This window comes from Rattus norvegicus, chromosome 15 (genome assembly GCF_021556685.1).
Source record: "Rattus norvegicus strain SHRSP/BbbUtx chromosome 15, alternate assembly SHRSP_T2T, whole genome shotgun sequence".
NCBI classification, from domain to species: Eukaryota; Metazoa; Chordata; class Mammalia; order Rodentia; family Muridae; genus Rattus; species Rattus norvegicus.
Genome location: NC_141548.1, coordinates 25,043,674 through 25,060,000, shown reverse-complemented (window position 1 = coordinate 25,060,000; position 16,327 = coordinate 25,043,674). Strand labels below are relative to the sequence as shown.

The window sequence follows — 16,327 nt, the reverse complement described above, 5'->3', positions numbered from 1 at the left end:
GCAATAGGAGAGAATTTCTGCTTCACTTTTACTCAGAACAAACATGGGCTATGCTGACAGAGGAGTGGACTCGGGGAGTGGGGTACAACAAAGCCATGGATCTAGGCTCAGAGCCAAGGTGTGCCCAGACCCCTCTGCTCATCAAGCCACACAAAACCCCAGGATGGAAACAGTCCTCCTGCCCACAGGTCTGAGCTAATGCTCATTGTCCTAAAACCATCCCAGATGACCCCCATGGCTTTCTAGTGAGGCCTCTTGCCTCACACGGGGCCTCACGCACCAGTTTCAGGAAGAGCCTGAGTAAACAGGTGGATTCGCCTGCCTCGAAGCCACAGGAAAACATAGTAGGGTTTGCCTCTAACGAATTGGGCGTGTTTTGGGGAACGTTTTAGTTCATCGAGAATGGAGCTCAATCGCTTCTTTTGTGAGGTGATCCTCCAACTCCAGTAAGGGTCACAAGCACAGATTAGAGAGGCCGTGAGTGATGTGGATAACAAGAGACCAGCAACTCTCCCGAAGACGCTGTGCAGCCAGCAGGGATGTCCCCTTATGTCGCCTGGGTATATCTAAGCTTCGTGATAGAAAAAATGTGTGACTTAAAAAGCTATCACTTAATCATGTCAGCAGACAAGGGCTTTGCAGATGTGTGGGGTCAGTTCTGGGTGAGACTAAACTGTCTTGACATAGGAAGCAAGCCAAAACACACGGTAACAGCAGGGCTCAGAAACTGAGGCAAAACTCAAGGGACACACTTGACATAATCCGTAGAGGGGGAATCTCAGGCAGCTGTGGGTATAATACAACGGGGGTCCCAGTGATAAACCAAACTGAACACTGCACTTCAGTGGCTTGGAGGGTCAGCAGAACCCCAAGTGAGAGCTGTACCCCACCACTGAAAGTGAGAGCTGCACCCCGCCACTGAAAGCAGCAAGTTGTTACCATTCACTGTGGAGCACCCAACAACTGAGGCTTCTAAAATCACCCTCAGCTGGGTCTTCCATTGGTTGCTCACTTTACCACCGCCATTTACAAGCCCCAAGGCACGTTCGTGTTTCCATACACCGTACATCCAAATGAGGAGAACTAAGGACCAGAGAGGGCTGGCCACTTGGTCGGGCTTGTATCAGAGCATGGAATGCTCAGAGCCCATGTAACAGCTGCAAAGCCACCAGAAGCCAAAGTCCAAGCTTCCCCATGGTTAGGAGAAGACTCTCTCATGAAGGCCAGACCAGGCAGTCCTCTGTGTATCTGTGTCAGGGGCCTTGGCCCAGCTAGTGTATGCTGCCTGGTTGGTGTCTAGGTGTGTGAGAGAGATCGTAAGGGTCTGGGTTAGTTGAGACTGCTGGTCTTCCTATGGAGTCACCCTCCTGTTGTAGTAAAAATATAAAAAATAAAAAGCTGTCTTTTATCTCCCACCAGATCTGGCACTGTGGTGCCCCCAAGGTATCTGCTAGAGATCTTAAGTCTCAGTCAGCAAAGCATCTCACCCATATCAGATTGCTGAAGGCCTCTCTCTGAGCCTGGCAGCAATCTCTCTACCTATCTAGTTCTCAAGACAGGTTTCCATGCCAGAAACACACATCCCAACTTCGCGGCGGCCCAGTGTCTCTAGCCGCCACCGCACACTCTGTTACACTTAAATCCCTACATGAAAGAACACACAACACAATAACCTTTGACCCAGTTGATAAGATATAATTGCCCACCTAAGCATACAAAGCCCTGTATACATCCATCCCTTAAGAACATTCATAACAATCTATAAGGGTACAGTGTGGAATCTTAACATCAGCTTCCGTATTGTCCCTTGGCGGCTTCTCCTAGTCTCCTCCTCTCTCCCATCCCTTTCTCCTCCTCTTCCTTCGAACTTTTCTCCCGCCCATCCTTCCTTCTCGTCCAATGACAGGCCTCATTCTATCTTGTACCTGCCTCGCCTGTGACATCATCCCACACCCTCCTCCTCCACTTCTTGCAGTCTTTCCCTAATTCAACCACAGAGGTCCCTGACTTCAGTTCATTGGTTGGGTGTAAATATCTGCATCCGTCTCAGTCAGCTGCTTGTTGGTCCTCTCAGAGGACAGCCATGCTAGGCTCCCGTCTGGAAGCACAGTATAGCATCAGTAATAGTGTCAGGCCTTGGAACGCCCCCTTGAGATGGATCCCAAGTTGGGCCGGTGGTCACTGGACCTCCTTTTCTTCAGTCTTTTCCCCATTTTTGTCCTGCTCTTTAGACAGAAACAATTCTGGGTCATTGTTTTTGACTGTGGGATGGCAACCTCATCCCTCCACCTGATGTCCTGTCTTTCTACTGGAGGTGGACTCTACAAGTTCCCTTCCCTCACTGTTGGACATTTCATCTAAGGTCCCTCCCTTTGAGAGTCTCTCATCTCCCAGGTCTCTGTATATTCTAGAGGGTCCCCCTACCTCCCACCCCCTGACGTTGCATTTTGCTTTCATTCTGCTAGTCCTCAGGGCTTCTCTCCTGTCCTCCCCCAAAACCGATCATGTTCCCCTTTCCCCTTCCTACCCTTCTCCCGTCCAGGCCCCTCCCTCCCTCTGCCTCCTGTGATCGTTTTCTTCTCCCTCCCAAGTGTGATTGAAGCTTCCTCGCTTGGGCCCTTTGGCTTGTTAACCTTTCTTGTTAACCTGTGGAATATATCCCAAGTATTGAGGGAGTGGGGAAGCCTGGCAGCCTGGCAGGGGGCAGGGGTGACATCTTCTTGGAGACAGGGAGGAGGAGGAATGGGATGTGGAATTGTGGGAGGGCAGACCAAGAGGGAGTAACAACAGGACTATAAAAAACTAAAAGTAATAATATATATATATATATATATATATATATACACACACACATATATATATACATATATATATATACATATATATATATGAAAGATATTTCTAAATTATAAAAACTACAGTAGAGGCTATGTAATACAATTTAAGAATGTCAGGGAAACATGTTTACATTTTTGCTCTCTCAATGTCACTGGATTAAAGTTCAATAAGCAGAAAAAAAAAAAAAAAGGCCAAACTTACAGGGCAAGAAAGATAACCTGCAAGAGAGACAGGGGTACCATGTGACAGGCTCAACCTGCAAGAGAGACAGGGGTACCATGTGACAGGCTCAACCTGCAAGAGAGACAGGGGTACCACGTGACAGGTTCAACCTGCAAGAGAGACAAGGGTACTATGTGACAGGCTCAACCTGCAAGAGAGACAGGGGTACCACATGATAGGCTCAACCTGCAAGAGAGACAGGGGTACCATGTGACAGGTTCAACCTGCAAGAGAGACAAGGGTACCATATGACAGGCTCAACCTGCAAGAGAGACAGAGGTACCACGTGACAGGCTCAACCTGCAAGAGAGACAGGGGTACCATGTGACAGGCTCATCGTAGGTACCACTCAGGCAGGAGGAAGGCCTTGCTGTAAGGACTGCCAGCCCAAAGCAGTGGCTGATAGAAAGGGTCAGGTGACCACTTTCTGGAGGAATCAGAGCCTCAGAGTCTATCTACTGCAAATCTGACCTTTGCAAACCCTCCATAGACCCACAGCCAATGTTTTTATCCCAGGAGTCTCCACCCCAAAAGGTAAGTAAACAAGGGAAATGACCTTTAAAAAAATTAATGTCATAGCAGTAGCCAAAATGTGAGAACAACTCAGATGTCCATCAATCAGAGATGGAATTAAAATAATGGAAACCAGGCATGGTAGCGTATGCCTTTAGTCCCAGCCCTGTGGAGGCAGAGGCAGGTGGATCTCTGTGAGTTACTCTGCATAGCAAATTCCAGGCCAGTCATGGATACATAGTGGGTATCTGTCTCAAAAACAACCAGGAAGAGAGAGAGAGAGAGAGAGAGAGAGAGAGAGAGAGAGAGAGAGAGAGGAAGGAAGGGAGAGGGAGAGAGAGAGAGAAAGAGAAGGAGGGAGGGAGGGGAGGGAAGGGAAGGGAAGGGAGGGAAGGGAAGGGAGGAAAGGAGAGAGAGAGGAAGGAAGGAAAAGAAGGAAGGAAGGGAGAGAGAGGGAGAGAGGGAGGGAAAGAGGGAGGGAGGAATGAAGGAAGGGAAGGGAAGGGAGGAAAGGAAGGAAAGAAGAAAGAAAGAAAGAAAGAAAGAAAGAAAGAAAGAAAGAAAGAAAGAAAGAAAGAAAGAGAGAGAGAGAGAGAAAGAAAGAAAGAAAGAAAGAAGGAAGGAAAGAAAGAAAGAAGGAAGGAAGGAAGGAAAGAAAGAAAGAAAGAAAGAAAGAAAGAAGAAAAGAAGAAAGAAAGAAGGAAAGAAAGAAGGAAAGAAAGAAAGAGGCTGGAAAGATGGCTCAGAGGTAAAGAGCAATTGTTGCTCTTACAGAGGACCCTGGTCAAATTCCCAGGGCCCACACAGCAGCTCATAACGACCTCTACCTCCACCTGCAGAGGTTCCTAAACTCTTGTGGCCTCTATAGGCACTGCCCATGACGCACAGTTGTACACGCAAGCAAAACACCGAAACATAAAATAAATAACTTATTTTTAATAAAAACATCAATGTGGTATATTCATAAAATAAACATTATTCGGCCACCAGGAATGGAGACTGATATGTGCTACAACATGAATAACCTCCAAAAACGTATGAAAAGTTGTACATACAAGGGCATGTTTTATATGATTGCATCCATATGGAATACCCAAAATAGGTAAAAATCATAAAGGCAAAAATCACATGAGTGGTTGCTAGGGGGATGGAGGGTAGGCATGAGCCCTCGGTGGGGATCGAGTTTCTGTGTGGAGTGATGTGGAAAGAGAGGCCATGTTTACACAGCACTGGGATTATGTGAACGCTACTGCCCTGAGAATTTAAAGAGAATTCATTGGATTTTATAACAGTTTCCTCTCTATCCCCTGGAAAACACCACAGCACCAGTCAAGTGGGTGTTCCTCTGTTTATGTTCTGGAAGCTCGAGCGAAGCAAAATGAAGAGACAGCAGGCAACACCTAAGTTCACCAGGAATCCTGAGGCCAGGGGCCCATCCTACCGGACCTGGCTGTGCCGGTCATTTAGGACATGTCAATGTGACTTTTACTTGCCTGCTGTAATTGTCCTCTCTGAGGCTTCGTCTGCTAACCTAGTCCCAGTCCTGGAAGCCTCTAGCTTCCGTACAATCTCATCCAGGCCCAGAATGTTCTCAACCTCTGAGACTTACTTCTGAATAAGCTCGCCCTTCCCAGTTCTTTCTGATCTCTGGCTGGCTGACTCAATCTGGCTTCTCTCTCCCCTCTCCCGAATTTCTCTGCTTGACTTTCAACTAGCTCTAGCAATCCGTTCTAATCTTCTGGCCCCTTCTGGTTCTTTGGCTTGTTCTGTCTTTACCTGTGTCTAGCTTGTTCTCTCGCGGCAATCTGTATCTATACAATTGTCCCAGTAAAACTGTCTCCTTCCTTCTCTCTGTGCTGCCCCTTAAGTAGTTTCCCTTTCCTCTCTCTCCTCATGAGAGTTAGACATATCCCCATTCTGTCAAATCTGTCTCTGATGCATCGCTTCGTCTGCTACTCAGTTAGACACCACTTGCAAACATGAATGCTTCCTTCTAAGAATTAATTTTCCCATCACTGTTTGGGATTAATGGTGTGTACTAAGGGTGTGTCTGTATTCCAGCCAGAGGGATACAAGGTGTGTGCACCACAACTAGAAACAAGTTGGTTTTTTTTTTTTTCAATAAATAATGCAATCTCGGGGTTCACCGTGTGATAAAATATCCTACAACAGAACAGGCTTGCTGGACAAGAAATCTCACTTCAGAAGATTATTTGCATAAAGGCCACACACAGGTGACAATTCAATTCTTCTGGATCTATGATGTCAAGACCACAGAATGACCAACTGGGACTTTTCTCCCATGTCATGGCACACAGTTCAGCACAGCCACTTACCCCTTTTGCCCACCTCACACTTTTGCTAACTGAGTCAGATACACACCACAGGTCAGATGTCTCCTTCTCCCTGCAAGTTGCCTGCACAGATTGACAGTTGTCCCTCCTCCCATGAGCCCCAAAGGGCAGCAATCACAACAACAAAAATCGCAGTAATTTAATCTACTATAACGATGTCCTAAAATCCTATCGCTGATCTTTATTCTCTTTATAGAATTCCTCTTGGTGAATTTTTTTTAGATTTAGATTGGGAGGTATGAGCCTTGCAATGTTAAAAACAAAACAAAACAAAACAGAGTAGACAGATACAGTTGCTATAAGAAAAGAGTGTTACATGATCACATTTATCACCCTGAGAGATCTATTAAATATTTATAAATGTTGGCATCTACACAGTCCCGACATTTCTGAAGTGAATAAACTTGCTACTCCATGTGTTCTCCACAGCCAATCCTAGACACGAGTGTTTAAGTAATGAATATAAATGTTTGGAAAATTAATTGGCTCACTCCACTGGACTGAATTTCATAAATGACTAGGGTTGCCTGACGTCTCCCACGAGTGTGGAGCTCAGTGGCCACACAGTGCTGCTGTTTCTTAGACTTCTGTGTGAACGTGCCGATACCACTTGTCGACTGAGTGGCCGTGATGGTCTATTGCCTTTGCACTGAGGAAGGAGGACAAGCCTTAGGTGGATGGGGTGATGATGACTTCAAAGATACTTTAACTTTTCTGTTCTCTGACGCTCCTAGCTCTTTACTTTTTCCCAACTGCTGCCTCATGTTATCATCGCTGCCTAATATTTAACGTAGGTTCTCGAGACAAGATAAAATAATAAATGCAAATACGGTAAGAGAGATGTCATAGGAAGGCTAACTCACAGGAAGGCTAGCTCAGCCAGTTTGCTTTAGGACACAAATACAATTGCTCTTGCTAACAGCCAGAGCCCCCAAATCCAAAGGAATCCCTACCCTCAGCACCTCAAAGTGTGAACTTCCTTGGTCACTGCAGAAGTGACCAGTCGGGACAAGGTCCTAATGAAACAGTGTGCCGCCCACCGTGTGACTGCTTCCTTACAAACGTGGGATATTTGGTTGCAGGACTGCATATGGGGAGAATGCTGGAATGGTGAAGTAAAGTGATGTTCCTACAGGCTGGCAAACCGAAGATAAAGAGAACAAACCAGAGGGGACCGTGGAACAGATTCCTTCCTGAGATCTCAAAAGAAGCAGACGTCTTCTTTTGATGTTAGCGGATATGTCACTGTGCCGCTTGGTCATGGCAGTCCTTGACTCAAACAACGTCTGCCTTGCAGACGGCCTGCCTTCAGGAAGAGCTTGCTAGAGTCTTGGGGTGTCACACTAAACCCAAGAAATGAATCCGTTTAAACCGAACGAGTCCTGGTATGGGCGTCGGCTAATAGTTGGTTTGGAAGTGGGCACGGAATTTGATTCTGGTCAAAGGGAGGTGGGAAAACGTCTGAAAGAAGGAAAAGGAAAGAGAGGAGGGCGCAAGGGTGGGAAGGAAGAAAGAAAGAGAGAAAGGATGGGAAAGGGAAAAGTAAAGAGGGATAGAGCAAGACCCAGGAAGTAAAATGCTTGCCAGCATGGCAGGAGAAAGGGAGAGAGGGAGGGGGAGGAGGGGGGAGGGGGAGGGGGAGAGGAAAGGGGAAAAAGAGAGGGGAAGAGAGGGGGAGGGGAGAGAGAGAGGGAGAGGGAGGGGAAGGGGAGAGGAAAGGGGAAAAAGAGAGGGGGAGAGAGGGGGGGAGAGAAAGGGAGCGGGAGAGGGAGGAAAAGGGAGGGGGAGGGAAGGAGAGAGGAGAGAGAGAGAGAGGGAGGGAGGAGAGAGAGAGAGAGAGAGAGAGAGAGAGAGAGAGAGAAGCAATATAGACAATGTGTGAACTAGTGTTCCTGAGAAATGACAACAGTTTCAAGAAAAACAAAGCTGACTTGGCAGAGGAAATTGAGTAAGCAGTAAGAACACAGAGATTAGGGAACACAGTCAAACAGCAAGTGTTGTCAAAAATGCTAGTGTGAGGAAGCTTGCCTAGCTTGTTACAAGGCCCAGCACCGACAAAAGAGAGGAAGGCAGGAAAGAGACAGGGGCTTCACACCTACCCGTCCCTGGAGCCATGTGGAGGAGTCCCCGATGACCAACTCCATTCTGATGAAAAAGCCAAAAGAACCACCAAGCTAGAGTGTTGTCCTGAAGACGAGACTCTGAAGCTGCCAACCTCAGCTGTCTTGTTCAGACCAAAATTCCCATTTGGCTCAGGCCACCTAGGAACGTGGACTGGAGCTTGGCAGACAAAGAGGCTGGATACCACGTTTCTCAAAACTTCATGGACCTTTCCTCAGATCTACTAAGAAACCACTCAAGAGCCCGGAGCACTCACAAGCTCAACTGATAAGCTGGTCGTGCATTCATTCATTCATTCATTCATTTCTCAACACAGACTGTATACCTTCATTCCCTAGGCCCAGGGAACACTAAGCATATCCCAAATTTCTGGGATACTCAGATTTCCACGGTCCCTGGAGAATCAGTGAAAAACCCTTTACTTAATTATGTCTTCAGCAAGAGAAGGGAAAAGGGGGAGCACCACAGGGCAGGGTTTAAAGGCTGCAGAGGTTGGGGATAGCAGGGAGGGGGGCTATTCTGAGCTTCATTAAAAGAAGCTTCTACTACAGAGAATTCAGTCTCTTTCTTCCCCACAAAGGCATTAAGACAAAGAAACATCAAGGGGATGTGATTAGGATAATAAGACTTTTACATCGTCACTTGAGAAATTGGGAGACGGGGAAAAAAAAAAACAGAAGAAATTCTGTAATCACCTCATTGGATCTTGTACTCTGAATCTTTCCCATTTTTCTTCTGATTTATATTGGGAAGTGAGGACAGTTAGCCTCCTTGCCAAGGCCTCAGGTGTCAGCTCCAGAGAACGCACTCCGGCAAGCAATAAGCACTTGGCAGGCACAGGTGAATCCCATGAGGTGGCCTTCACGGTTGGGAAAAAAATTCTGTCGTCTGGTATCTAACCGGAAACATGAATTTAGATACGGCCAGCGCTAATTAATCCTCCTGCTCACATAAGACAGCAAAGGAATTAACAATATTGCCAACCCTTAAAGGCTTTTCATTGCTCTTCAGCTGTGCCCAAACACCAGGTACCTGAGCCAGGCAGGGCTGCATACCACCCACCAGCAACGGTCTGCCCTTGGCACCCAGCACAGGATGCCCAGCCACACGAGCCCGGTGAACAGAACTTCACATGCTACTCGGACTCGCCTCTACCAGAGATCATCTGACCAGTGCTGAGACCCTTCTGATCGCCCCTTGTCTTCTGCCAGGGAAGATATTTATGTATGTTTTCCATAGTAGAAAATTGATTTAGATTAAATTCATGGGCTTTGAGCACCTTACTTCCCATTTGGGAAAGTCACTAGATGTTCTGGTTTAGAGTGATTTATTGTTTGATCTAAAGGGAAAAGGTAAAAAAAGAAAAAAAGCAGGGTTTCCCCTTAAGTACAAACCCTGGGATACAACCCCACAGAGTGGACTGGGGGCTCATGAGGGGCTCTGTCAGCTCACTGCCTGTGATGAATGGCCCTGGGATCTCCGTGGCAACCTACCACCCAGGCTCAAAGACCTTGGGGACATCACTGGGATGGGAGTCCTAAGGCTTCCTGTTTCCAGCTAAGCCAGATCTTACCCCTTAATTGTACACTGTAGCAGGTGGGCGCCCACATGCACCTGTACAAAACCAAAAGGTAACTTACAATGTAAAAGAGTGGACACTCTTTTGCCTACAAGCACTGGCTCCTCCTCCAGAGGACCTCAGTTTTATTCCCAGCTCCCACGTGGTGTCTTATAACTGTCCTTACCTCCAGGTGCAGAGAATGAAGGCCCTCTAGGACACCACGCACAAATGAGGTGCACAGATATACATTCAGGCAACACCCATACACATAAAACTGTTTTAAAAGTTAAAGGCTGCCTTAAAATAATGTAGATGGACAGAACCAACTCCTGAAGTTGCCCTCTGGCTTCCTCCACATGAGTACATAGCATATGCAACCGCCAACACACACACACACACACACACACACACACACACACACACTCATACATACACAAATATATATAATAAAATCAGTATTTTTCATTAGCATCTTACAACTGAACATGTTATCATGCTTCTTTGGGGAAACGTAATCACTGTAAACATCTATGTGAGAACGAATTTTGTCTTATTTTGTCTTTGTTTACGAGTTGATTAAAAAGCTAAGAATTTTCTGTAGAAAGAAAAAAAGGAAGGAAGGAGAAGGCTCTCAAACATTATCATTTTCATCTCTGGATTTGTGCAGGGTGGAGGGGGCTTTCAGTGGAAGAACACAATGTGGCCACAAGTTGAAGGGTTACAATGTAAGAAAATAAACAAAGAAATTAGGGGAAGGGATAACTGTTGAAACCTAACTATTTCTCCAAACCTATTGAAAACCACATCTTACTTTCCCTGAAGAGTTTAAATGGGCTTGATTGTTCTGTCCTGGCTTCTAATTAGCAGCTTCAACTTGTATGTCTCAGAACAGCATACTAGTCCAGACCTTGATGGACATAACCCAAGCGCTCACATCCGCTTTCTGCCAAGCCCACTGGGCTACCCTTCAGATCGACTGCCCTTGCACAGCACAGGAAGGCACAGAGCCTTTCGGTGCTGCTAGTTAGTAGTGTGCTTTCTAAGGTTTCCTGAGCCTGAAGATGCTGGCAAGAGGGAGGACAAGGTTCTCCTCAGTGTGGGATAAAAGAGCAGTTCTTTGTCCCCAGCAGGAAGATGCCTGGGGACCTTTTATCTTGCTGCCACACTGAACACCTTCTCCCTGAAGCTTTGACCAAACTCTTGTCATTCCGTGTGAGAAGAGCTGGACCTTCGAAGCTTAAGCAGAAACTACTATGTGGAGAGTGTTAGTGTCTTCAATTGCTAATAATCTGATTTTCCTGCCCTATAAATATTCACTGGGTCACAGGCCAGCTGAGTGAGGAGCAAGCCACTAAGTGGGAGTCCTGGCTGACTAGGAGCAAAGCGTGTGCTTTACAGGAACCTTCAGAAGGAAATCCTCGGCATCCCCTCTAGATAAACTTCCTTAGCTGACTCTGGTCCCTTCCAAGGTTAAAACACTATCAGTAGGAACAAACAAACAAAAATCAAAAAGACAAAAAACAACAATGTCTCATTTCTCAACCGACTCTATTCTCAAATCTGGAAACGTTGTCTCAGAGCTAAGCAGCCCTAAATTGGCCCATTTTCCCCAAAAGGTTGATTGGTTTTCAAGGACCACCTTATAAGTTCAAGGCAGGGTCAGAGCAGGAGCTTGGAAGCCCTCTGGTAATGTTTCCCTCTGAAACCTGTGCCCACTGACTCGACCAAATGCGGCATAGAAACCAGGGAAGTTCACCCGCTCAACAAGGTACTGAAGCACTGCTGTGGCTCAGACCTTGCTTGCTAGTGACTGGGAATACAGGCCACTCGTTCAGCAAGCGACTTCCAGGTGGCAAGGACACGCACTAGCATAGAGTGGTTTGGAGTAAACTGGTGATCCAGAAAGGTCTCCACTGGAAAGTGCATTAAGCAGAAATGTGAATGACCAGGAGGAGACAATCATGCAGATGTTGAGGAAACACTGTATTCTAGGCAAAGCCCCACCAAACATGGTTCTAGGGCAGGAAAGAAAGCCAGCATCAGGGTGGTACAGCACATGAAGGGAGATGAGAATAGAAGACAGTCAGTAGGGGCACAGAAAGGAATTTGACATTCAGTGTCTCTGGCTCTCCGTTCTTTGAACAGATGTATATGTGGGCGTGGTCAGAACGTGTTCCCCAAAGTTCATTAATAAAAACATAATAGCAGTGTGCTAGGCCATTGTCACCAGGTAACGGCTTCCATCAGTGATAGAAAGGCACGTATTTGTCCACACCAAAATAATTGATCATCCTGGCAGCATCCAAGAGGACTTGCATTGTCCTTACTTGCACTGGGCCCCATGATTAATGCAGATTTAATCAGCTTATCTGATGGCTATTACGGCAGAGCTGAGACAGCATCTCAGAGGACCGGAGCGCACCGACTAGTGTGCACAGTGGAACAATTGTTTGGCTGAGGCAAACAAGGAGACGAGCAGCCCATCCCACAGGCACTACGCTGTTATGGGTAAGCAGCCTTCTCGTTGGCACAAGTCACAGAGGCTGCTGATTAATTTTGCCAGTGGATAAAGTTTATCTGCATTGATTGGAGTCAATCAGTTGGCCTGGAACACACGCCATGTAACAAACACCACGTTGCTTGGGAATACCTCTGACCTGACCTGACATGTGGCAGGCAGAAGCTAAAATGAGTCCATCCCCAGCAGGACTCTGTCAGAAAAGGAAAAAAAAAAAGTTAAATTAATGTCGAATTAGTGCAGAGCTGTGGAAGACCAGCGGACCACAGCAGCTGCTGTCTGCCTGCCCCAGAACATTACCATTCATCCCTGAAACTTGGGTCCCATCAGTTATGACGAGGGAGTTTGTGGAAACGCCCACTGTGTGTGAGGGCAGGCAGTCTCAACTCTAACACTCTGGCCGCCTTCCATCTGGAGAAATTACCTTCTATATATTGGGAGCTCATTCTGCCTCAGGCCTTCTGAAATCTGACCAGACGAGGTCACCCATGGTAACAAGTTAAAAGGCTTTACCGCACACCCTCGCACAAACCACCAAAGTTGTTCCCCATGCATGTCACAAACTCAGACCTACCACTGGTGACATGTGAGTATGCTAAATAAAACAGTGCTTAGCTGAGAGGGAGACCTGAATAATTTGTTCCACTATTGGGCACTCGTGGTAGAAGTTTATGGGTTTCTGTGTCACAGGGGACCTCGTTACGAAAGAAGCGTTTCCTCAATGTACACACAGAGGGGACCTGACCACATTTTCTATGCTCTTGGAGGGAGGGAGGGAGAAGAAAGCTATAGTGTTGTACTGACAAGCAGCTAGAGCTGAAAGAAACCTGAAGAGGTGGAAGTAGTCCATCCAGCAGCTATCTGGAAGACCTAAGTGATTCATAAATATGCGTGTCCACTCGTACAAGACATGCATGTACCCGTGTGCACATATTTTAGACATACACATACATATATCATGATATAGTCCTTTATAGTATAGACACATATACATACACGCATATTCTGCACCACACAGCCCTTCACCACAGCATGCCTTGTATTCAGCAGACTCACCTTTCCCGTCCTTTCCTGGGTCTTCCCCCCTTCAGAGCAGAGCCTTAACTACTGGCTTTCACCACAAGTTTGCAAACATTGGCTCCATCACCAGCACAAGTATGATGGTTTTGTCATGGGTCTCGATTTGAAGGTGAGAGATGACAGTGCCATGTGACTCTGGAAGCTTGCTTTGGTTAAAATTTATTAGCGAGGGAACATGAGGGGGCCAAGGGAATGAATGGGATGTTTCATGATCTCACACTGGTCCTTCAGGAGGAGGTCCCATTTCACAATCAGGTGCCTTGCCTGTAAAACATATACATCCTCCAAACCACGTAAGCACACTGTCGTTTTGATGACTTCACATCCCACTCTTTGGAGGGAAACAGAGAGCAAGGCTTCGGGGTCCCTGGAATGTGGTTAGGAAGGCTGATCTCTGCCACTATTTGGGGTTGGTAAAAGACCTTTTCTGTTCTCTCATGTACTCTTCTAAATAATCATTTCCTGTAGCTCCCCTGAGAGCTCACGTACATCCCTCAGTGATAAGGTGGGGTGTGGGAACTTGGAAGAGGAGGCATTACCGTGTGTAAGAGAGGTTTCCTTGGCAGATTAAGGGCAAGAGAGAAACCTGAATTACCTGGGTCAGGGGCACAGTAAAGAAACTGACAACATGATCCCTCCATTACTAAGAGAAAGATTTTTATTGTGAAGAAGAGAGAAAATATCCAGAGGTATCCAGAAGAATCCAGAACAGACAGAAAGATGGAGAGCTGACATGGCCAGGGCACAAGCATGAACTTTGGAATGTATGACAAGTACTTTGTGAATAGGAACTGAGAGAACCTGGAGGCCAGCATAGGCTTGGATATGCAACCACAGGCAGCCATATGTACCAGAGTAAGGAAAATGACTCCTTTTGGCAGGTAGAACCCTGTTTCACAAGTTCCTGAGAGATGCCTTCCATAGTCCAGCTTGGGCTCATTTCTGGATGTAGGGACTTCTTGAGTCCCAACATTGACTAGATGGTAAAGAGAAATCCACAAATCCCTATGTATCCTGAGAAGTGACTACAAGCACAGGCCCAAAGCACACACTAACAGGAGCCCTGTCTCCTGGGAAAAGAGGAGCTGCAGTTAGCACAGGGAAGCACCTGCTGGAGGTGAAGCGAAAGGTTGGGCAAAGGACGCCCCCAAGGCCCTGGAGCATGGACACCCAGGACGTTGGCAGTAGCACAATGTTTCTGAGTAAAAACTTTCCCAGATCCCAAGGAGAAGCCAAATTGCTTTCTTTCACTTGGCTAGTTAAAGGAACTCTAGAGTCATTCTCACTCTCTGAATTTCACAGAGCACTCAGGGATGGAAAATGCTAACTCCAGTGGGTAATTATCTGTTACGGAACATGGTTAATGATTATGTTCAGAAGATGTTAACAGTTGGGCTTAGGGAAAGATTACAAGAGCTTCAAAGGGGTCCCTCCAGACCATGTGACTGTTCTGTGGCCTGAGGAACCTGCTCTTAATGCAAATGCTTGTTGCCATGGTGACACAATAGCAATCTCCTTGTTCCTTGGCACCACACAGAAGTCCCCCTATTTGGGCACAATAAGCTTTTAGTTCAAAATAGACTTTACAAGAAACCAAGTATGGCCCATCATATCCAACATGATCTGATCCTGCCCTGTGAGGACCAAAAGTTCTAAGTATGAATCTAATCCCAGGAACAGTTGGGCACAGAGAAAAAGCAAGACCCTAAAATTTTACTACTCCCCTCCCCGTTTTCTGCAACCCAACAGTTATTGCTAGCAGAGATCGCCTAAAACACATTGTCACTGACTTCTTATTTCTTCTATTTCACGGAAAATGAAGAAAATGGCATTTTAAATATTTTGGAGTGCTGGAGAGATAAATGTTCAGCCAGGGTGAGGGATGATTTATGGGAGTCGAGTAATGAAGAATAGGAATTTCATTTATTTTATTGCCTGTTTACCTCCTTAGGGAAGAGGCAGCTGGTAAATCATTTTGTGAGTTAGTAAATTAGAAGGCTTTTGTTTGCTGGGCTCTGGAAGGAGTCACCAGATAGAAAAGGATCCACAGGGTGTCTCCCAGGCCACCCCTCTGAGCAGGGTGTCTCCCAGGCTCACCCACTCTGAGCAGGGGTGTTCATTCAGAGGAGACCAGAAGAAGCTGCAACCTTTTTCCTTTTAGAAACTCCAGCTTTGATTTTGTAAAAACAAAAGGAAAGCTTTGAACTCTCCCGGTAATGCTTTTGAACTCAAAATACTCCCTCACCGCCTACCTAGATCTCTCAGCTCCTTGCAAGTTCCTCCCAGCCTAGCTCACATCTCTTCCAGATGAGCTACCTCAGAGCGTCTTCTCTTTCAAACAGGGCATGTACTAGGGACCCTCAGTCAGTCCTCGGAGAAGACAGGAACCTTTGTGTTAACCTGGCAAACTCAAGCTGTTTCACCCCTTCCTGGTACCAAGGTGACCCCATCTTCGCAGTGATCCTGGAAGGACAAAGGGGTGTGTTATTTTGGAATTCTTTCCCTTTCCAAGATCCTATTGATGCCTGTCTCCTTGCCTTTCTCCTACTTGCTCTGTGAGGACCCCTGGCTAATGTGAGGAGAACTACCACTCAGGAAGAGCCGCCATCTCTTGCCAAGGGCTCCGGTTAGTCTTTTTGTGGGTCAACTGCCAGGGACGATTTGCCAACTGATGTGTGTTTGTGTGTTTAATGGGCCACACCATCCCTTCAATTCTTTTTTTTAATAGTTGTTGCCAATGCTTTGTAAACAGGAGATTTCAAGGAGTTTAGGTTTCAGGAGCTTTGTAAGAGATAATGAAGACATATAGACCAGTGTCTCTATGGCCCAGAGAAGAAAGACTTCGCTAATCTCCTCCTCTAAGTGGGGCCTATTTTTCTCAAGTTCTCAGCAGGCCCCCTATCCTGCCACTTAGCTCTTGGTGCCACCCATTGACCATTTCCTGCCCTGGCAGTTGTTTTTCTGTCATATTTTGGGCTGCGCTCTCATAACCAGCTGACACCACCTTTCCAAATGGAATCATTTTTTCTGTGTTGTAAAACCTGTAAAAGATTTGACAGGTCTAATCATTCCCAAGAAAGGGGATAATCTATAATGCCCCATGTTCTCGCCACTGACCCC

At 46.5% G+C, this 16,327-nt stretch overlaps 1 long non-coding RNA gene across 4 annotated transcripts in view; it reads right to left on the bottom strand.

Annotated features, from left to right (window-relative positions):
• Positions 1-16,327, bottom strand: part of LOC134481957 (uncharacterized) — a 96,877-nt gene that overhangs the window by 67,651 nt on the left and 12,899 nt on the right. The window contains exon 1 of one of the 4 annotated variants that reach the window (XR_015638731.1): positions 8,027-8,139. The exons of 2 other annotated variants lie outside the window; for them this stretch is intronic. This is a non-coding gene — a long non-coding RNA (uncharacterized LOC134481957). Of the gene's footprint in view, positions 1-8,026; positions 8,140-11,572; positions 12,321-16,327 lie in introns of those variants that run through there. One more of the 4 variants, XR_015638732.1, reaches the window with a different exon arrangement.